A 22255-nucleotide genomic window follows, 5' to 3' on the forward strand; every position below is an offset into this window, starting at 1 on the left:
CATAGCACTATATATACCCACTGTACCCATGTCAGTGTCCTGGTTTTGATGCTGTACTATAGTTATGTAGCAAGTAGAGGAAACTAGGTGAAGGGTTCATGGGACCTCTCTGTTTTTTGCTACTTCCTGTGAATCTAGAATTATCCTATCTAATAATAGAGTAACATGTAAATTACCATCACTCCGCTACGCCCACGATTGGGCGGCGGGAGGCTGGGGGGTGGGACTCGGGGTGGCCTATCCGGCCATTGAGAGGCATGGATCCGGATCCGCTGCCACTGAGGGGGGCTACCCTGCTGTTGAGAGGCGCAGGGGGCGGGAGTCCCCTCAACGACAGGGTAGCCAGGTGTCCGCGGCAGCCCCCCTCAGCGGCCGTTGAGAGGTGCAGGGGGCGGGAGTCCCACCCCCTGCGCCTCTCAACAGCAGGGTAGCCCCCCTCAGCGGCCGCGGACCATCAAAAGCGTGGGAGCTGGGTGCTTGTCTGCTCCGGCACCAGGCCTTTCGGAAGCCTCTGGCTCGGCAAGCCGGAGGCTCCCGAAAGGCCTGGTGCACCAGTGGACAGGCACACAGCTCCACCGCGAAAAGTGAAAGCGTGTAGGGGACCCTACACGTGCATGATTCAATCATGCACTGGGCCTCTAGTTTCAAAAATAAAAAGTTTAAGAAAATGAAAAAAAGTAAAATATCTTATTAGTTTACATCGATACTGTCAATTCAAAGTTAGGATTACAGAAGAAACCTCACTGATCTGACATCAGTGTTGTCTTTCCTCCGAATAACTGTTCTCAGTGACATCATCATAAGTACCACCTCCTCCTTTTTAAAACAATACACAGACTCAGAGTCTGTTGGATGATAAAACCAATACTCTCATCAACCATGTTATTACTGAAAACAATTTAAGAATTCTGCAGTTCTTTCTGTCTTTACTGTCTTTTCTACCAGGGAATCTATAGGTAATTTAAAATCAAAATGCCATAGTTAATAACTGATGGACCCATTTTCAAATCTTGGCCAGAAGAATATTCTGGAAGATGGAGTAAGGTTGTTTCTCTGATTTTTATCTTCTCTGAAAATGATTCAGAATCAATAGGCAGAACAAGAAATAGGAAATCATGAAACACTTGGAACCCTGAACCACAAAACACCAAGTCAGAGAGAGGAGGGAAGAAGGTTTATTTTTTAGCTGAGAGGATGAAGCTTAAAACTGAGTGGTTGCAAGGTGTGTGTGTGTGTGTGTGTGTGTGTGTGTGTGTGTGTGTGTGTGTGTAGAGGGGGCACACATAGTTTGTGTGTTTGCTTTTGTCATGCGGAATACAGGAAAGCTTCAAATTGGGGCGATCTAGGAGCCTTAAAAAGCTGGGTGAGAGTGGGCACAGGGAGAGTAGTTGTTCGGAAGTTTGTGGAAGAAGCAGTTAGATAGTAGATTCTCAGCCCATTTCTGCAGGAGACCTAGAATTTGTTCTTTGGAGAAACTGAACCAGGCAGGATAGGCTGCTGGGCTGGGGAAGAGAGCTCTGTCTTGATTTGCTTTAACAGGAAGTCAATAAGTGATAGCTGAAAACTGACAAATCTAGAGATAACAGGAAATGCATATCACTTGGAGACAGAGTGGTAGAGCCTGGAGAAAAATAACCCAAAGCATGAGGAATGACTGCTCCCATAAAAATAATAAGTGGTGAAATAGATGAAACGAGAATGGCCAAATGTTGATCATCATCGAAACTGGGTGACAGGTGCCTGGAGATGCATCATGCCATTGTCTCTACTTTGGGGTACGTTTGAAAATGTCCATGATTAAAAATTAGAAAATCAAGGCCTATTGTTTTTATTGTTATCATTATTAAAGCGCCATTGACTTTCAAAGCTGTTTACCAGGAATACCCAGATGGTAAAACAACAACAAACCTGATTTGCTCACTCCCAAGTCTATGGTCTCAAGCAATTGAACTAAGCAGACAGCTGGAGGCTGGGGAGGGAGGTAGCCCTGGAGGCTGGGTGGGCCCTGGGGGCTTTGTCCGGCCTCCCTGAGCTTCAGATTCCTTACCTATAAACGAGGAGTTGGGGCCAACTCCAGAGCCTATAATATTAGCAATTAGTAGGGTTGGAATAGACATGGGAATGGAATGGGACAAGGTAGGTGGGAGGGGAGCATGTTAACATTCCTGGGAGAAATTGAGGGTTAAAAAACGGTGAAGATTTGGCTGCTGTCAGAAAATCTGAAATTAAGGAATTGCTTCTACCATCATTCATTTTCTTCTCCGGTGCTTTGTGATCTTCTTCAGCCCATTAAGAAGATATCCCTCTCTGCTCCGGGAGGATTACATTCCAGTAGGAGCAACATCTGATTCTATGGAGGAGCTTCGGGGGAGCCCAGTGAGCAGGGTGGTGACAGTGACTAATGAAAGAGCAGGGCCAACAGCGTGTGAACGGGGACGAGCGTTACGTGGCGGGGCTTCCGCCCTCCGTTAAATCGAAGGCTCCAATTTGGTCTGCTGAGCAAACATATTTAAGGAGGTCTATTGAACACAAAATTAATTTAGGAGACATTAATCTAAAGAGAACTCTACTGACAACAGCCGTGAAGGTGTTTAATGAAAGGCAGAGCCAAAAAAATGAGCCAGGCCTGCCACAGCCCATCCTTTTGGTGAGGAAATATGAGTACCCCAGGGTGTCAGCAGAGTCTCAGACCTTCTTTGGAGCAGCACAGCCTCCAGATGGACCAAGTGAGCAAAGGAGACTCCTCAGGGAGGAACGCACCATCCAAGAGAGAAGTCGTGTTGGTGGCAGGATGAGGCGCTGTGTGTGCCCACTGGCACACCTTCTCTTCCCGCTTTTGTTTCCTGCGTGTGTTACCTGGCATTAGACCGAAACCTGGCTTTTCACAGTGTGGTCCACAGACCAGCACTATGAGCATCAGCTGGGAGCTTGTCAGAGATGCCGCCTCCCAGGCGCTGCCCCAGCCCTGCTGACCCTGAACCTGCATGTTAACCAGATTCCCAGGCGATTCGCAAGCACTTAGAGTTTGAGGAGCTCTGGTTCGTAAAGTCCTCTCTATATGAGGGGAAAGTGGGAACAATCTAACTTTGGATAGCCCATAAAACTACGAATGGCCTGAACGTTCCCCCTCCAAATGATAAAACTGAAGACTGGGGCAGAAAATTTGAAAACACGTAGAGTAGCAGAAAGGACAAAACGGTCATCTGTGATCTTGTGAACTCAATAAAATGACAATGGACATTTTAGAGTGTGTTCCGTCTGCCTGTGTTCTATGCATATTACGTGTATGCATAGGATGCGGAAGGCAACACCTTTAAACACAAAAGGCAACCCCTCTCTCATTCAGCAGCACTTACTGAGCACCTAAGAGGACACAGGGATGAATGAGACTGATAAGGTTTGTGGGGAAACCAATATATAACCACTAAGACTCAACCAGTACCCTACCATGGATGGGACCTTCCCATCTCCCTTTACCCAATCTCCGTCTCCTTGTCCTCTAGGTCTTGGTGTCTGACCCTCAGCTCCAGAGAGACAGTGATGGTGTCCCCCAAATCTGCCCTCCCTGGCCTTCCTTTCATCCAGGCACTGACCCACTCTCCTCCCCCTTTCCTCAAGTCTTGTTCATTATAACATTAGCTAATGTTCATTGAGAGTTCACTGTACTAAGTGCTTTGCTTGTATGACCTCTTGTCCTTGCAACAATTCTGTCAGGTAGATTCTGTTACCACCCATTTCACAGTTCAGGAGATTGCCCAAGGTTATTCAGAGGGTAACCGTCACACAGACCCCAGGGCAGCCATGGGGCTGATTCACTGACTCATGCTACAGTGTTAATGGGAAATAGCTAGTATGGGTCTCATCTGTGCATTTCATAGGGAATTGCCAGAGAGCAGACAGAATACCTTAATCCAAGAGAATGAACCACTAGTTGTACCATTTTAGAAAAAGAGGAAGATGAAGTTGGCGTGGAGGGATGTTCAAGAGGCTCTTCCGGGTATACCTTATTTCATACCATTTACCTTTCTAGTGATCTTGTTGCTTTGTTTTGGCTAAACAGGGAAACAAACACCAAAAAGAAGTTCTAGTTTCCATCTCTGAAAGCCCTTTTAGAAATTCCACCTCCTGCACCATGGTCTATTCTATTGAAGCCGAAGCGGCCTCCTGATTCTTCAAGGCTTGACCTGGAGACTTCCTGCTCCGTGAAACCTTTCCTGCATCACCCAAGCTGCCTCTTCCTTCGTGTTGTAACACGCTCTTCCCACCACCTGGTTCTAGGCAAGAGAAGGATTTTCCCCTGGAGCCTCAGAAGGAACATAGCTCCGTGACACCTTGATTTGAGCCCATGAAGCCTTTTGTACTTCTGATTTCCAGAAACTTACGGTAATACATGTATGTTGTTTTAAACCACTAAATTTGTGGCAAATTTGTTGCAGAAGCAATAGGAAACTAATGAAAGGGGATCTGATGGGGATCCGAGGGTGTCCAGCTATATCTGCCCCCTCCAAATCAGAAAGCTAAGTCAGAGAGCTAACACTGTAAATCAGTGGTCGACAAATTAGTTGACTAACGAGGGGCCTATGGCACAGCGATTAAGCCATGGGATCTGACGTTGGCTGCCCGTGGGTTAAATCTTGGCTTTTGCCACTTTTAGCTCCGTGACCTTGGCATGTTCCATGAACATTTCTGAACCTCAGGGCTTCATCTGTAAAATGGGGATAATAAAAAAACCTAAGACACGTTCTAAGGGTGAAATGAATATGTATTCAAGGTGCCTGACACACAGTACAATCTTCATTTGAAATATTACTGGTAGCACAGAGGGATCCCATTTCTATTCAACTGTGTTACACACTCTAACGACAGGTGAAAATCAAGCTTGGTGAGCATTGGGGATTAAAATCACTTCGCTTGCCCAGAGGGTACGGGACATGGCTTTTGTGTTCATAAGCTTGTCAATAATATGCACAGATGAGAGCTTCCTTGTCACAATGGCAATTACATAATGCCGAGTCCAAGTGCAAAACATATGGTGCAGTATTTTAAATGACTTAGGAGGGGGAGTTGTTGAAAAGTGTATAGCGGCTCCTCTGTATGTCTATTATTTTAGCACTTCCCCTCCCCCCCCCCCCCCCCCCCGCCTCAATCCTTGGTTTGTTTCTTTAAAGGATGGCTTTCACCTTCATTTGAATTTGCTGTCCTCCTGAGATCTTTGTTCAGCCCAGCCAAGTCCACCCATTATATTTGTGTCTGTCTCCCCTTCCCAAGGTTATCTGGGAGGTATTTTCCCAGCCTTTGATATGCTAAGCAGCCATAATTGGAGAAAGTTTAATAAATAACCATTAAGTTGCTATTAGAAGTGTCAGAACTGGTATAACGAGTAATTTTTATAACGATTAACCAAGTGCAACTGTAACTCTGAAGTCCTCAGTGCCTCAGCTCAGCTTCAGCCCCATCTAGACATGGGCCCTCCAGACCCTTCCTGTTGGGGAGGTGCCTGCCCCCCGGGTGGGCGATGGCCTGGGGTCTCTTACTCATCTCTGTTAGAGAACAGCACCCAAATGCCAGTCAGCCGGCGTGGAGACGGATTTAAAGAGCTCCTCAAGGAGGCCAGAGCTGTTGATTAGTGGATAGTGAGGACAGCAGTCGCCACCTTTCAGACCTCACGGATCACCAGTGGTCCACGGACCACCGGTTGGCGCCTGCTGATCCAGGAGTATATACCTGCCCTCTCGTCCCTCTCCCCAGGCCACAGACTCAGAGCTGCTGGGCATCCCACAGGGCTCTCTCTTCTCCATCCCGGGACGCCGCTGGTTTGGGCTGAAGCTCTGTCATGGTGATTTTCCCGCCTGGCGAAATGGTGGCAGAGGAGGAGGCCTGGGAGGACTTGGCTGAGCTGTGGCCAGGGCCGGCCTGGTGCTCCGAGGAAGCCGGTGGGTGTGGGAGAGCTTGCTTCTCTCTGAGGCTGCGCCAGCTCCTGGAACCGCTGAAAACCCTCCCCGAGGAGGGCCAGTTAAAACAACAACAAAAGAGACCCATCCAACCTTGTGGGGTGATTTTAAGGCGAACTGGAAAGCATCTTAGCTGGAGAAAGGAGGTGGGCCGCCGCGGAAACTTGGCCCCCTGCCTCCTCACACAGAGCCTCAGTTTGCAGCCGGGCAGGCCCTCCACCCACCTCCCTCCGGCTGCCCTGGAGTCTGCCCCCCCCCCCGCCCCCCTTCTCCCTGTTCGCCAGATGAACTGCCCTGTCTGTGCCTTGCCTTAGGCGGGGCCTCTTGGGGATAGAGCTGTGTTTGTCTCCACTGTGTGTTGAACTTGGCAGGTGCAGATGCATCTCCTTCCAAGTCAAACTACCACCTTTCAGAAGAGAAGGCGGGGCCTGGAACCGCGGCCTGGGGCAGGCCCTGGGAGCCTCCTGCTCCACCACCTGCCGGTGCTGCCTGGGCACTCGGGCCGCAGGTCACAGGCGGAGGCCGGAGGGTGTGGGCAGTAGGACGAAAGGGTGGCTCCACAGACAGCGAGCTGTTGCTTTGGGCAAACGAGCAGTTATTGGCCACGTTGATGCCACCTGGGCGCACACACAAGCGTGCAGAGCCAGCTCGAGAGCATCTTGTTTCTCCAGAAGCAGCCCTCCTACCGGAAAGCTCCAGAAAGACACGGAGTACATTCAGGGAGTTTGCTCTCTTTTCCCTCTGCTCCCCTCAGCCGGCTTGGGATCTGTTGCTCCCACAGAGAGAGGCTGCCCTCTCAGGACCAGGAAGGTAGATCTGAGAGGAAGAAAGAACTGCAGCCTCAGTGTCTCATTTGAAAATTATTGCTGGCCCAGCCGGTGTGGCTCAGTGGTTGAGCGTCAACGTCAACCTATGAACCAGGAGGTCACAGTACAATTCCCAGTCAGGGCACATGCCCGGGTTGCGGGTTCGCTCCCCAGTGTGGGGCATGTAGGAGGCAGCCGATCCATGATTCTCTCTCATCATTGGTGTTTCTATCTCTCTCCCTCCCTCTCCCTATCTGAAATCAATAAAAATATATTTAAAAAAAATTATTGCTGGATAGTGAGGTCCCGTGTGTCTCCCCCCCCCCCCCCCCCCCAGTGTTGAGGACTGTCTGGGAGCTCAGAGTAGCCGTCTGCACGTGAGCTCCTCTCTCTACCGGCCACGTGAGCTGGGCACGTGCCCCAGCCCCTCTGCCAGACCCCTCTTCTATGAAGTGGGCATCGTCTGCCCAGTGAGTGTCGTGAGGATCAGAGGAGAGAACGCGGAGAAGTGCTTGCTTGGCTGTTCCTTTCATCAGCCCCGTGCAGCCGGCCCCGCGTTGTCACAGCTGCGCACCTTAGCTTCTGAGAGGAATCCCATGTTCTAAAGGCGGAAGGAAGAGCTTTGCGGTGGAAGCGCTGGTCTCGGCAGCCCCACATCTGGCACAGACCAATGACCCCAGCGGTTTTTGTGCCGGTTGTGTATGTTTTTGCTTTGTCTGCTGAGCTGGCCATGAAGCAAAGCGCTTCAAGGAAGGTAGACAACATTAAACGTTTCCCAAGACCCTCCGGGGCCCCCAAAGGCGGGTCGTCTGGTTTAAGAAAACAACGCATCCCCACCAGGGCTCTTGGGTAGGAATTTCATGTGACTCACTCATGGAAGTGTAAGTTTGCTTGTAGCTGTATGGAAAACGATTTCAAAAGGCGAAATTAATTTTAGTAATATATATTTTAACTGCCACATATTAAAAATGTTACCATTTCAACACATAATCGAAAGTTATTAATGAGATAGTTTATGTTCTCTTTTCCTACCAAGTCTTTGAAGTCCAGTGTGGGTTTTACATTTACGGCGGACTTGACTGCATGGCAGAAAGTTATTGGAAATTCTTGATCTGTTTTTAGATTTCAGAAACTTCATAGTTGCCAGAATAGACTCACACACTCAAGTCATTCCAAGTATAAGTTAGGAGGTTTCCAGGAATGGAATGAGTATCAGCTTTAAATACAAATCTCCATAAAATAAAATTTAAATTTAGTTCCCGAGTCACACTAAACAACATTTCAAGGGCTCAGTGGCCTATATGCATAGCTTGTGGCTGTCAAATCGGAGTATGGGAGAAGGAGTGTCCGCTAGTCCATTTTCTTATCTGCTTGTATTTCCACAGTTAGGATTACTTTTACTAACTTTCTTTGCAGGAATGTTTTTAAATCACTTGCCAAGTTTATGAGTATTTAAAACTAGACATTTCTCTCTCTCTCTCTCTCTCTCTCTCTCTCTCTCTCTCTCTCTCTCTCTCTCTCCACTGAATTGGCCACGAAACAGTACAGTGCAAATCGTCGAGGGGGTTCTACTGGCCGTCTCTCCGCAAAAGGAAACAGGTCAGAGTTCAAGTGTCATGGGACTCTCTGACATAGCGAGTGAGGGAGGGGGCAGTGACAATCTGTATATTAAATAGTGAGTGAGGGAGGGCCCCAGTGTCTATATATTAAACTAGTAGCCCTGTGCACGAATCTGTGCACCAGTAGCTCTCTGCGGGGCCGGACTGCTTCGCGCCCGCTGCCCAGAGGCTCTCTGCGGCCCAGAGGCCCATCCATGGCTGGGCGCGGAACGCTTGCCTCATTGCTGGGGCAATGACGCAAGCGTTACCCCCCTCCCCTGGCTGCTCCGTGCCTGCTGCCCAGAGGCCCTCCGAGGCCAGGGTGGAACACTTGCCTCGTCGCCGCGGTGATGAAGCAAGCATTCCGCCAGGCCACTCATGCTGCCCACTCTCAGCAGCCGTCCCCCCGGGACTGGGGGACTCAGGCAGGGCTGAGAGGACTGGGCGCCGCCATCTTGTGGCTCTGGGCGCCGCTGTTTTGTGACGGAGTGATGGTTAATTTGCATATTACCCTTTTATTAGATAGGATAATTTAAAATCTTAATGTCCTTTTTTTGGGTCAAACATTAACGTAAGTGGAAGCTCTAACATTCTCTCCCTACACCCCATGGATCCCCTTTGCCCATCATGCCCAGAAGACCAGGCCTGGAAGGCAGCTGCTGTGGTCTCAGGCACCAGTTTCCATCCCTGACTTTCAGGGAATGGATGACGATTATTCCAAGCCTTTTCCCTTCTGACCTCTCCTTCCCCTCCCAGAGTTCCTGGGTCTTTAAAAAAAAAAATCATTTTATCATACATTTATTTTAGGACTCTGATGAAATATTAAATACTTTGTCATCCAAAACAAAAACAAAATGTTTCCAACAGAAGTCACAAAGAGATGGCTAAGTCTTCACTTTAGAATGTGACCCCGTTTTGGTCTTTGGGGGTAGATGATACAGTGACTCAGATTGGTCTAAGGTTTTGGCACACCGTCCTGGGACAGCATCCTGGGAAGCTTGGACTTACATTGCGGGATGCTCACTGTTATGATTTTTCTCCAACCTCACTATTTTCAGAGATAGAATATCCTTCCCGTTTCCGTGTGGATTATGTCTTGTTTTATTTGTTGGAGATTTCAGAGTTCTGGCCGTGTCCTCCTGGCTGGGTTCTGGGTGGTCCATCATCACATCTCCCTTTCTCTAAGTGCCCTCCTCCATCCACCTTCCTTTTTCTTTCTTCTGCTGTTTTGCTACTTAAATCCTCAGATGTGGAATTTTTTGAGTCCTTGGCTTTTTGTGGACTCTTATGACCAGAGCAGCAGTAGGAGTTGCATATTTGGTGCTTTTTTCCACCCCTCGCTCCCCGGCTTCCCTCTTGAGGAGGATCCAGATAAAATTCTCTAGGGAGTGAAAGGATTCTTGGCAAATTGTAGGGACTTTCTTCCTCCCTTTTGTCTCGAATTATATAAACAAAATATTCCAGAGGCTTCAAATACGGTTTTACACCAGTGCCTCGTGAAGAATATATATTTCACTAGAGGAAATCTAGAATGTCCCCATCCAAGTTCACCCAGGCGTCCAGCATTTGGGTGATTTGTGCCTGGCTGTCCAGGGCCCTGCTCGGGGGTCAAGGCCCCTCTTGCTAGTTATCATGGCCTACAGTTTCCTGGATCAGTTTTATTCCAAGAAATTCTAACATCACCTTATAAACCAGGAGGTAACTTGCTTTTGCTGCTGCTTCTTTTCTCATTTTAATTCCTCAGTTTCAAATGTAGTTATTTTTTTAGTGTCAGCTCCAGCCTTGTCTTCCCAGGGAGGAAATCTACTATGAGTGGTTGGGCCCCACTTGGCGTTTACTGGAAATAAATACTGGTCTAGGGCAGAGATCTGCACAAAGCACTATGCATAGAGACCTGTCTAGCTTGGCAGGTGACTGCGTTTCCCATGACCTTCACCGGCACACTTTACCGCCCAGGAGTCCTGTTGCCAAAGGGCAGGACAGGGACAGGGCAGGAAGGTGGCAGTGCGGCCAGAGCTAGGACCAGAGCTCATGGATTTCCACCAACCATGTGTCACCCTCCCCTTCTGCTTTGTCATTGGAACTGTATTAGCATATTAAAATAACCACCGGTTTACTTATAAAGCAAGGCTACTACTGCTTTTGGTTGTTTTTAGTTTATTAATTGCTGCATCAATATTAATTTATTGCATATGGGCTAGCTTTATTTTGTTCTTTTCCTAGCTTGTGAATGCTTAGTATACTTACTTTTTTTTTTTACCCGTTTAAGACATTTTTGCTTTCCCAAGGTCATAAGTGTCAAATCAAAAAGATAAACTGTTGTTTCCTCTAGAATCTTTGTAGTTTTGGCTTTCGTATTTAGGTCTACTAACCATCGCAAAACACTCTTTTAGTATAATGTGGTTCTACCCCTGCCCCTGGAGTGTTGGCCTCATTTTGGTCACTGATTCCCATGCTCCAGGGGCCCAGCCCCTGAGCTTCTGCCAAACCATTCCCATTGCCCTCACTGCTAGGCAGTGGGCCTTCCCAGCCACCATCAGCTCACCTGAGAGCAATTCCCACCGGGACTGTGGGCATAGCCCCTCTTCTAGGTAAGGGTCCTGAAGAGGGAGTTGGCATTGTTGACCCTACCATTTAGCATTGATGGGGATTTGAGGTCTTACTGTCCCCCAAGGAGTTCTCTGGACACTAAATCCATGTAGCAACTGTTCACGGCTCCTGGCATGGAGTAGAACTCTTCCCTGTCATAAAGCACTTTCCTTGTTCATTTCCATCTTAGGGGCAACTCTAGTAGGCAGGTATTGATCTATCGTCATGTAATATCTGAGATCTGAGACTTGGGGTTAAGTTACATGTCAAGGCTAGGCATAGGTGGTGCATCCTCAAGAAATAGGTCAATGCTGTTATTATTTCCATGGGATTTCTGTAGAGAAGGTCTCATCCTGCTTCTGTGACGTGGGAAGCTCCGGCTCTCACAGGCCTGTAGACCACCACCTGCCCCCCTACAGCTGTCTAGAGGTGATTTGGGATGGTAAGGGATCATGGGAATGATCACTTCAACCAGGTCCTGGGGTCAGGTGATTACTGGACTTTCTAATCTTGACAAGACCTTGAACTACATTATAGTGTGTTTTGTATTTTATTTTCAAGTGAGTTTTATGGAAAATACGTATTTTAAAATAGAATACCTTTTTAGTTAAAAATGAAGAAACCTGAGATTGGGTGTATATACAAATGCTTTGGGCTTGAAACTGTGAGACTTTTATTTTCTTAAATTTTTATTTATTGATGAAAGAGAGAGAGAGAGAGAGAGAGAGAGAGAGAGAGAGAGAGAGACATTGATTTGTTGTTCCACTTATTTATGCATTCATTGGTTGATTCTTGTATGTGGCCTGACCTAGGGATCATACCTCCAACCTTGGCCTATGGGGATGATACTCTAACCAACTGTGAGACTTTTAGAAGCCACACTGAGACAAAGGACCTGTCATTGGAATGGCCCCAAGGCTGACCCTGTGGCTCTTTCTCCAATTTGAGTTTTAATGGACTCAAGATCTGCTCCAAGGACATCCCTCAGTCACAGGAGACCGTAGACTACCCTGATCTCCACTTACCTTTGGGGAGTTTCCAGTTCACTCTTCCTGAGACCGTCTCCTGCTTTTGGCTTAGGAGCTGGGGACTCTTTAATCTTGACTATTTTCTGCAATCTTCAACCCATTAAGGAAGTCTTAAATTAATTCCTAACATCCTTTTCTTAAAATGGAAATTCATCTTAGAGAAGATGCTGTATTTTGTATGTGAGCTTCTTTCCCTCCGGGACTTCTCTTCCCTCAGGACCTTCTCTTCCTCTGTCCTCTGCCTCAGGTGCATTACTACTCTGTGGCTGGAGTCTCTTAGGGAAAAACACCCTCCCTCATCCATTGGTAGGATGGTCAGCTCATCCGGTATTGCTCGGCACTTTCCTGGTTTCGTCATATAAAGTTCTGTGTCCCGGGGAACCTCCCACTCCCAGGCAAGCTGGGATGGTATGGTCAACCCTATCCTTTGGTTCATTTCCTGCCATCACGGCACCTGTGTTGGTTCTGGGCTGCATCCATTGGCCCCAATTGCAGCCACTAGGCCACATTGTGTCCGTGATGCCGGGTGTGATAGGCTGAAAAGTCTGTCTGCCGTTGTCCCCAGCTGGGGACCCCGTGTGAGCCCATGACCAGAATCAGGGGGACCATCTCCGGGCCCTCTGGACTTCCGCACTCACATTTTCTAGGGCAGAGTGAGGACTTCTGAGGGCGATGACCTTGTTTCCGGGGATGCTTGGTCACCTTGGCTGTGGAGTCTTACCCTGAAACATGGTGCCTGAGGAAGCCGGGATTGGACAGCCTTCAGCCGAAATGCTTTAATGGATTCAAGGACCTTGAGAGGCAGGTTTGGCTTCTGCTCCACTCAAAACCACAAACTTGGAGCATCTTGGACCTATTGAGCTGCAGAACAAGGAAGAAACTTCCTAAGAGGAGTTTACCTAAGTGATGTTCCCAACCCACGGAGGGTACCCAGCTTCCGGTTTCTAAGCCATATGGGACTTCCCTGGAGGGGGCGGTGTAGAGCAGGCAGCCAGCCAAGGACAGCTCACACCCGGTTCAGAAAGGATCCTGATTGGTCTGCCCCAACTTATTGCCCAGTTGTACCTTTTGGACATTTTCCAGTTGCCTGGTCCCCTGGGAACCGTTAGGAAGTCATTTCCTGGTTGATTCACTAAGTAACTCTCAGCCTCCTCCTCAGTCAGCCCCTGGGTCCCTTACTGGGTAGCTTTTGACAGGTTCTCTCTGGAGCCCTTCCCCAGGTCCAGGTCCGTTCCTAGCTGGGCGTGTTGAGCCTTTCACGCAGAGGCTTTCAGGAGCTCCGACCATTACTCCCTAGGACCTTAGCATTGAGAGCTGAGCAGTCACGACAGAGGTGGTTCACATCACACCCCTCTCCCCTGGGGCCTGTACCTGGGCAGCTGGTGCCAGGGAGGAGCTGGTGCCAGGCCCCTGTTTATCTGTGTATTTTTCAGTGAATATTGTTAGTGTGATGCACACAGATGAATGACCACCAGGGCGCTCAGCCCAACCCTGCCTGCTGAAAGGGACCGGAACTGAACTTCTTAGGACATCACTGGTCAATGGAAACCTATACGAGCCTGTTATGTAATTTTGAATGTTCTAGTAGCCACATTAAAAATAAATCAATAAGACATATTAAAAAATAACCAAGTGAAAAAAGTATTTTTAGCAATTTTCATAACCCAAACTATGTAGTAACATACAAATAAAGTTGTGTTCAATGGAAAATATTTTCCTCTTTCTTCTGATTTTCAGTTTTCACTTTAATTAAAATGAAATAATATTAAAAGTAGCGTCTCTCTGTCATACTGGCCCCATTTCACGTGTTCACTGGCCACAAGGGGCTCCTAGCGATGGTCCCGTGCAGTGCCGTCCACGGTGAGATGTGGGAACCACGGCCCCACCCTGACTGAACGGAGGCCGCCCTGGTCTCTGCTGTTTCCTCAGAGCCTGCAGGGACCTCTCAGCACTCCTTCCTTCTCCCTTTCACCCTTCCAGCCCCTCCGTGCTGTCATCCTGGTCGAAGTCCCCCCTCCACCCAGCCTTCCCCTCCCCCAAGCTCTCCTGGATGTGCCCCCCACAGCTTTCCTAGAAGGTTGGAGAGGGATGAAAGGCGTTTGCAGGGAGGTGTGAATGAGGCTTCCGACACAAATCTCCTATTCCAAACGACCCTCTAATTGCTGGAAGGGGGTGGGAGCCAATCGCAGTGAATTCTGCTGCGGAGGGAGCTCTCACTTAATCCTGGAGTATAATGTTCAAGGACACTCCCCTCCTCGGCTCAGCCCCTCACCCCTGCAAGCCAAGGCCTCACGCTCAGTCAGCGCAGCTCCCGCTCCAAATCAGAAAACAGCCTCATGCGTGCTGAACGGATGGTGTCTGACCTCCTACCCTGACACCTGGAATTACCAGAATGACCCTGCAAGGCAGCCCTTATCATCCCCTTCACGCGGGCTCAGAGGATCAGCTCGGATGGGGATGTGGCCTGTCTGACCCAGAGTGTGGGCTCCCTGGACACCAGCCCCACCTGCAGGCCCTCCACTGTCGGGAAGTTGTGGGAAAATACGTGAGCAGCAGAGTGGTGGAGAGAGGCTGCCTCAGGGTGTGCACGGAGACCTGGGGGACCACAGCAAAGTGCAACTGCTGAGAATGGAGACCTCGCCTCCTACCCACAGGAGCTTCACCCCAACCAGGACAGATCCAGGGTCACCTGGCGCTGGTGGACGTGATCCCCCAAACTTTCTGCTTCTGTCCCCTGCCGTGGTTTATTTTGTTGTTGAGAGCGTTCTTTTATTGTTTTACTAGTAGCCCGTTTGCACGAAGATTCGTGCAATAGACCTTCATTCACCTGGCTGCCTGCACCAGTTTTCTGCTGGCACCAGGGACCCAGGCCTTGGCTGTGGCCACCGCCTTCTGCCTTTTTCAGGGTTGGGGCTTGGCCCCGGGCGGTGGCCTTGGGCTCGCCTCACCCAGCGTCCCTGCTACCGATCACAGGAGCCGACCCCCAGTGGTTTCCTGCGATCGGTGCAGGCTCCCCGCTGGTGCCCAAGGCCCGGAAAGCCTCGGCCCCTGGGACCCCCGGGAGCAGCGGCATGGGCCCAGCCATGCAGCCCCGGGGTGCCGATCGCCCCAGGCACCCCCGGGAGCGGCTGAATGGGCCCAGCCACGCCCCCCGGGGTGCCGATCGCTTCAGGCACCCCCAGGAGCGGCGGCATGGGTCCGGCCACGCCCCCCGGGGTGCCGATGGGCCTGGCCACGCCCCCCGGGGTGCCGATCGCTTCAGGCACCCCCGGGAGTGGCGGCATGGGTCCGGCCACTCCCCCCGGGGTGCCTATGGGCCCGGCCACGCCCCCCGGGGTGCCAATCGCCCCAGGCACCCCGGGGAGTGGCGGCATGGGTCCGGCCACGCCCCCCGGGGTGCCGATCGCCCCAGGCACCACCGGGAGCGGTGGCATGGGCCCGGCCACGTCCCCCCGGGGTGCCGATGGCCCCAGGCACCCCCGGGAGCGGCGGCATGGGCCCGGCCACGCCCCCCGGGGTGCCGATCGCTTCAGGCACCCCCGGGAGCGGCGGCATGGGCCCGGCCACGCCCCCCGGGGTGCCGATCGCTCCAGGCACCACCGGGAGCGGTGGCATGGGCAGGCCACGCCCCCTGGGGTGCCGATCGCCCCAGGCATCCCGGGGAGCGGTGGCATGGGTCCGGCCATGCCCCCCCGGGTGCCGATCGCCCCAGGCACCCCGGGGAGCGGCGGCATGGGCCCGGCCACTTGGCACCGCCATCTTGAAGTTCTCAACGGCGGATATGCCACCCGGAGTCCCGCCCCCAGCCTCCTGCCGGCCCAATCGTGGGCATAGCGGAGGTGCGGTCAATTTGCATGTTTCTCTATTATAAGGTAAGATTTATTTTTTTTAGTTATAATTTAAAAATGTAAATCTTGAGGTCTGGCCGGCATGGCTCAGTGGTTGAACATCAACCTATGAACCAAGCGGTCACGGTTCGATTCCTGGTCAAGCCATAAGCCCAGGGTTGCGGGCTCGATCCCCAGTGTGTCATGCAGAAGGCAGACAATCAATGATTCTCTCTCATCGTTGATGTTTCTACCTCTCTCTCCCTCTCCCATCCTCTCTGAAATAAATAAAATATATATTTTTTAAAAAAGTAAACCTTACTGTATTTTGACAATTGCAAACACCCAATGTAACTACCATGCCAATCAAGATATGGAATATTTTATTACCCAGAAAGCGCCTTCATGCCTCCTTCCAGGAAATGCCCCCTGCAGGGGTAACAGGCATTCTAACCTCATCACTGTAGGTTAGTTTTGTCTGTTCTGAACTTCATGGAAATGGAAACATGAAATACAGTCTTTTATGCCTGGCTTCTGCTAGACGTCATGTCCATGAGCTCCTTCTATATTGTAGTTTATTTCTTTTTACTGCTGAGTGGTATTTCATCAGAAGAAATACCTCAGTTTTTTCCTTCTCTCTTTTCATTTTCTTGTTAATGGGCATTTGGATAATTTCGAGGGTTTGTTTACTACGATCAGAGCAGCCATGTCTTCTTGGGGACACATGCAGTCATTTCCCCAGGGCACATGCCTGGGGGAGGAATCAAGGTGCCGTGCGGTAGGTGTCTGTTCACTGTATTAGAGACCGCCAAGCCCTTCCACAGTGGCTGTGCTGTACCTACAGCGTGTGCTGGTTCCTGGCCAGGCAGCTGGCAGGCCCACCTGGCAGCCAGATCAGAGCAGCCGAAGGGGCTGTTTGAGCACCCTCCGTCTGGATGGGGTCAACAGAACCCCAGTTTGAACTAGCTTAAATCCAACGAGGGGACTGACTCACTGGTTAATGGAGTCCAGTGTGTGTGTGTGTGTGTGTGTGTGTGTGTGTGTGTGTGTGTGTGTGTTTTGGGGGTGGGTGGGTGTCTGAGCCAGGGATCCTCCACCCCTTTTCTGTCTCTCAATTCTGCTTCTCTCTGCCTGCGATTGATTGACCATCTCCCAATCTGGCCTTCTTCATGTGGCCCAGGTATGGCTGACAGCCTGGGTCCCCTCCCTCCAGCTCAGCAAGCATATGGTATTTTCTAGTCTTAAGATAAAAAATGCTAAAAATTAAAACCACGCTAAGATGCTGCTTTTTAACTGTTCAGATTGGTGATCATATACTAGTATAAGTCTGATAGCACTGTCTATTGACATGGGTACGTAGGCAGTTTCATACATTGTCGGTGAGAGCCAGACAGCGGTACAGCCCCTGTAGAGGGAGATTAGCCCATGTGCACCAAGACAAGTGAAGGGAACCAAAGTGGTGCCACCCTAAAGCTGCCTTTTGGGATATTGATTTTAAGCTGTTTGTTAAGAAACAAGACTCTGAAAGATCATTTGACCCTCTTTTTTCTTATGCTGAAAATTTGCATTTGTCTCTTTCTAGTTCTAACAAGAATTATATAATTACTTGTTTTCTCTCTCTCTCTCTCTGTCCCTATCAATCTATCTATCGAGCAATCAATTAATACAGATATACTAGAGGCCCGTGCATGAAAATTCATGCACTGGAGGGTGGGGTCCCTCAGCCTGGCCTACCTCCTCTCACAGTCCGGAAGCCCTCAGGGGCGGGAGGCAACCTGGTGATCAGGGAAAGGTGATGCCCCATCACACCTCTGCTGCTGCCACTGCTGGCAGCACAAGCCTCAGCTGGCCCTGGTTACCTGAGCCTTGGGCAGCCCTGGGCAGCTGGGCTTCTGCCATCCGAGGCTTGCCTGCACCTTGGGATGGCCCTGGGCAGCTGGGGGGACTGGGGGACTCCGGAGGCAGGCACCCCAGCAGGGCTGAGAGGACTGGGCGCCGCTATCTTGTGGCTGTGGGTGCTGCCATCTTTGAGGGCGTGGCGGTCAATTAGCATATTTCCTCCTTATTGGCTGTGGGTGCCACCATATTTGTGATGGTGGGAGGGTCAATTAGAATATTCCCTCTTTATTAGATAGGATTTCTTTATGAATAGCTTACCAATATTACTTCAGCTTTGTCTGGAGCCTCATGGAGGCAGGCACTCTAGACACCCTCCCCCTCACCCCCCATCTCCCAGTCGGGCCCAGTGGCTGGCAACAGAGGACACCCAGCCAACACATTAAAGCATCCTGCACAGGTCCCCATCTAAGGGCTGAGAGGTCTCAGTGCTGCATTAGGGATTCTGCTACTGTCCCCAACTGCATACATGGGTCTGGGACAGTCACCTAATTCCCCCTCCTTCCCTCCCCCCCCCCCCCAGCTTCTGTCTCCACCTCAATAAACTGGATATGTGAGCCCTCTTTCTTCTCTTCAGCCCAATGTGGGGTCTGGGGAGACAATGGATGCAGGAGCCTTTGTGTAGACAGGAAAGCACCTAGTGAGTGAGCCCCCAGGGGCCTTTGGAAGAGTTCCAGGGGGCACCGAGCAGGAGCTCAGGCTGTTTTAAAGGAATCATTTTCCAGATCCTTAATTTCCATGCACACAATTTTCTGGTTTGATTTGCATGAGAATGCATCTGAATTTACAAAATTGGTTCCCCTACTTTATTATTTAAAAAAAAAAAAAAAGCATACCCTTCACTCCACTTCCTCTGGCACGTTGCCACCAGACCTGAAAACCTCAGGGAGGATGGAGAGAAGGGGAGGAGTCCTTTGCTGCCTCCTCAGGATTCCACTGCCCTGTGAACGCCCATATTTCCCCATCGCATACATCTTATGTGAAGGGAGACGATGGTCTATAAGAAACAGCATTTTGATACGTTAGGATGTTCTGAATCCGGACATATGGCGGTCTGAGCGGTGGGAGCCAAGATAATTTTCCTTCTTGAAACAGAATCCAATGACAACAAAGCAAAGAGAGCATTAGTCAGAAGCAGTGAGTGCTAAAGGAAAAAGAAGTCAGTCAGCTTTTAAAAAGGTATTTCAATGTCAGCAATACTTTCCAACTGTGCTCCGTGCTAAGCCCAGGTCAGGTCTTCAGCGGAAAGGCAGAGCAGCCTCGCTCAGCCCAAGAACGGAGCTCAGGGACACAGACCCATTTAAATACAGCGGGAGGTTTGCCCAGACAGCCACAATTCTCAAGACACATCACGTATGACCCACAGATAAAATTTTAGGTGGCTTGTTTTGGATGCCGTGTATGCTATTCAGCAAGATGATTTAAAATCCTCTTTATGAAATCACATCACGAAATAATTCAGTGATAGCTAATGCTCATTTTATTTTACCATATAAACCATTTAATCTTTTCTACCTCCTGTTAACAAGAATAATATTATTGTAGCTTCTAGACTGATTAATTTTCAGCAGAATGGACCTTTCTATTTCATTAAATGCATATGAAAAGTTAGACCGTATTTCATCTCATTAGGAGATGCATTTCCAATTATATTTAACATTTTATGTTTAAAAAGTTATCAAATTTGGTAGTTTTTTTTGCAGTTTTGGTCGGTTGTGTGATAATTCAATTCAGAAGCAATTTTTTTTTTTAAACACAGAGAGGCTCAAGGTCACAAGAATAAAATACATTTTTTAATGTACTAAAATATATATTTAATATATTTTAAATGTATAATGAGGTGATCAATAAAAGATTTTCAAATTTTAGAAGTATGTTAAATTATGTTCAAGGTTTGTGAAGGAAGTAGAAAAGAAATATGAATTCAAGGAGAAAAATGAAAGAAGTAAAATTTCTCAACAGTGCAGAAGAGCTTATGCATATATTTTAAATTAGGTGGTGAGCATGAAATTATTATGAGCTCCAGATTCCCTTTAATATTTTAAAAGACTAATAGTTTCATGTTTCAATGTCAACATTTGCAGAAAATTATATTCCTTGCAATCGCTAAACTTATGATGTAAACGTTTACATGTGAACTTAAAAATATGCAATGGGGTGCATTGGTTCTTCAAAATTCTTTTGGAGATGTGCACGTTAGCAAAATTGGAAGACCACTGACGTAAGGGAAGGCCACAGTTGCAAATTCAGAAGGTGCTGTCTTCTCCTTCCTGCTTCCACCTTCTCCATCTCTCCCGTCCATGACCTACTTGACCAGGGGGCTCTGTCTGCCTGAGCAGCTGTTAGCCGGCCTGCCCACAGAATTTCTCTTTCTTCTTCAGCCCGCTGCCTGTTTAAAAGAATAATAATAGTAAAAAACACCCAAAGCGACACATCAGTTTGCTATTGCCACAAGTATATTGCATGAAAAAACAACCAGGAAAACCTCAGTGGCGTACAACAATAAACATTTAACCCAGGTGGTGAGTCTGTGCATTGGCGGGGCAGTTCTGCTAATCTTGCCCATGTTCTGTTGATACTAGCTGGGCTCACTAGGGCATTTTCAGCCCCTGGGTTGGCTTGTCTTTCCTCCACATGACCTCCCATACTCTGGCTTGTTTTCATGGTAGCGAGGCTGGGTTCTAAGAAGGAGAGGAAAGCACACGAGACCACCGAAGGCCTCATTCAGCTCTGGCCCTCCATCCCTTTCTCTACATCTTATTGGCCAGAGCAAATCACAAACTGGCCCAGATTTGGGGGTGGCGGGGGGTGGGGGGGCGCGGGGGGAGGAAGGTAGTCTCTGTGTCTTGATGGGAGGAGCTGCAAAGTCACATTGCAAAGAAGCAAAGCTATGAGCAGAGGTGCAGGACTGGAGCCATGTTTACAATGAATCCATTACAAATAGCAATTGCTGTTATGACTTGGGTCCTTGTGATGACCCAGATGCTTCGATTAGATGCTTCAAATGGGTGAATGCATTGGTTTCTCAAAAGGGTGGAGAATCTATCTTTATGTGACCTATTATTTTTTTCCTGCCCCTCCTTTTCTCTCATAGGTACCCTAAAAGCTACTCTTTATTTTCCTAATGAGGCAGAACCAAAGACTTAAGGAAGCTGCAGTCCACAGCGACTAACGGGATGCATGCTGCTCTCCCAAACCAGGTACTACTGGGGCTGGTGTGCTGGGGAGGAAGAGGCCAACTGGGAAGGAGGGTACAGAGGACCATGAATGCTCAGAGTGAGGGGGAGAAGAAGGTCCTTCTGTCTTTAGGATGAGGAATGGGGTAGAAGGGAGATGTACCCATTTCTCCCACTCACCTGTAGCTGGAAGATAATCCACCAGGACCCCCTGATGCCCCTCTGAACAGAGGTTTGGGAACGTGAACTGTTTGCAGGGAATGGGCTGTAAAGGAATTCTTACACCTTGACCGAGATGGAATAGAATGGAACGATGCAGTAATTTCCTTATGAATCAGGAAAGTTGCGGACAGACTGTTGTATGACTGGCTGTGTTATTTGAGCACTTTTTTGGCTAGGCATTGTGCTAAGTGCTTGTGTTGCCTTATTTAAGCTCACAACTCAGGACAATAATTTAGGTTGTAGGGTGGTTACTGATCTCAATCAGCACTCTAGGAGAACGCCTTTATGTTTGGAGAAAGGAAGGAGAAGAGAAGGAGAGAGAAGAGGAGGAGGAGAGGGAAGAGGAGGGGAAGAAGGCACTTCTTCTTTTCCAATAAGCAAATATCTCTCCTTAATTCTCATTGGTCCAACCTAGGTCACGTGTCCATGCCTTATCCAATAACAGTGTACACAGAGAATGCCAAGGGACTCAGTCAGTTGCAGGGGAAATGAAATTATTATAATTGGCCGAGACTAATCAAGGTCTGCCTTTGGAGTAAGGGCCAATTTTTCAAATCACATTTCCACTACTCAGTGGGGGAGGAGTGGAATAGAATCGGTGGGGGTGAACATTCACTCTGTCCACTACATACACTGAGTGGCCAGATTATTATGATCTCTGAACACATAATAATCTAGCCACTCAGTGTGTGTGTGTGTGTGTGTGTGTGTGTGTGTGTGTGTGTGTATACACACATATATATATATATGTGTGTATATGTATATATATTAGAGGCCCGGTGCATGAATTCGTGTATGGGTGGGGTCCGGCCAACCTGGCCAGGGGGAGGGGACATGGGCAGTTGGCTGGCCTGCCTTCTGGTCGAAATCCTGGTCGAGGGGACAATTTGCATATTAGCCTTTTATTATATATGATGATATACACTGAGTGGCCAGATTATTATGCGTTCAGAGATCATAATAATCTGGCCACTCAGTGTATGTGCTCTTATTATCCTCACATTGCAGAAGAAAAAGCTGAAACTTAGGGAAGAGAAGGGGAGGGAATTGTGGGGTCATGTCAAAGACTTTCTATAGCCAGCAGATGACTGGGTTCAAGATCCACCCTTTTCAGTGGCTCATGGGAGCCTGGGAACCTCACTTCACAGTTCTGTTCTTTCTT

The 22255-nt window shown here is 49.0% G+C and overlaps 1 long non-coding RNA gene across 2 annotated transcripts in view; it reads left to right on the top strand.

Moving 5' to 3' along the window:
* The window catches only part of LOC307113605, a 125430-nt gene that overhangs the window by 41974 nt on the left and 61201 nt on the right, over window positions 1-22255 (top strand). For both annotated transcript variants that reach the window (XR_013814877.1, XR_013814878.1), the window contains exon 3: window positions 20790-20895. This is a non-coding gene — a long non-coding RNA (uncharacterized lncRNA). The remainder of the gene's footprint in view (window positions 1-20789; window positions 20896-22255) is intronic.

Source organism: Cnephaeus nilssonii (assembly GCF_951640355.1).
Source record: "Cnephaeus nilssonii genome assembly, chromosome: 17".
Lineage (NCBI taxonomy): Eukaryota > Metazoa > Chordata > Mammalia > Chiroptera > Vespertilionidae > Cnephaeus > Cnephaeus nilssonii.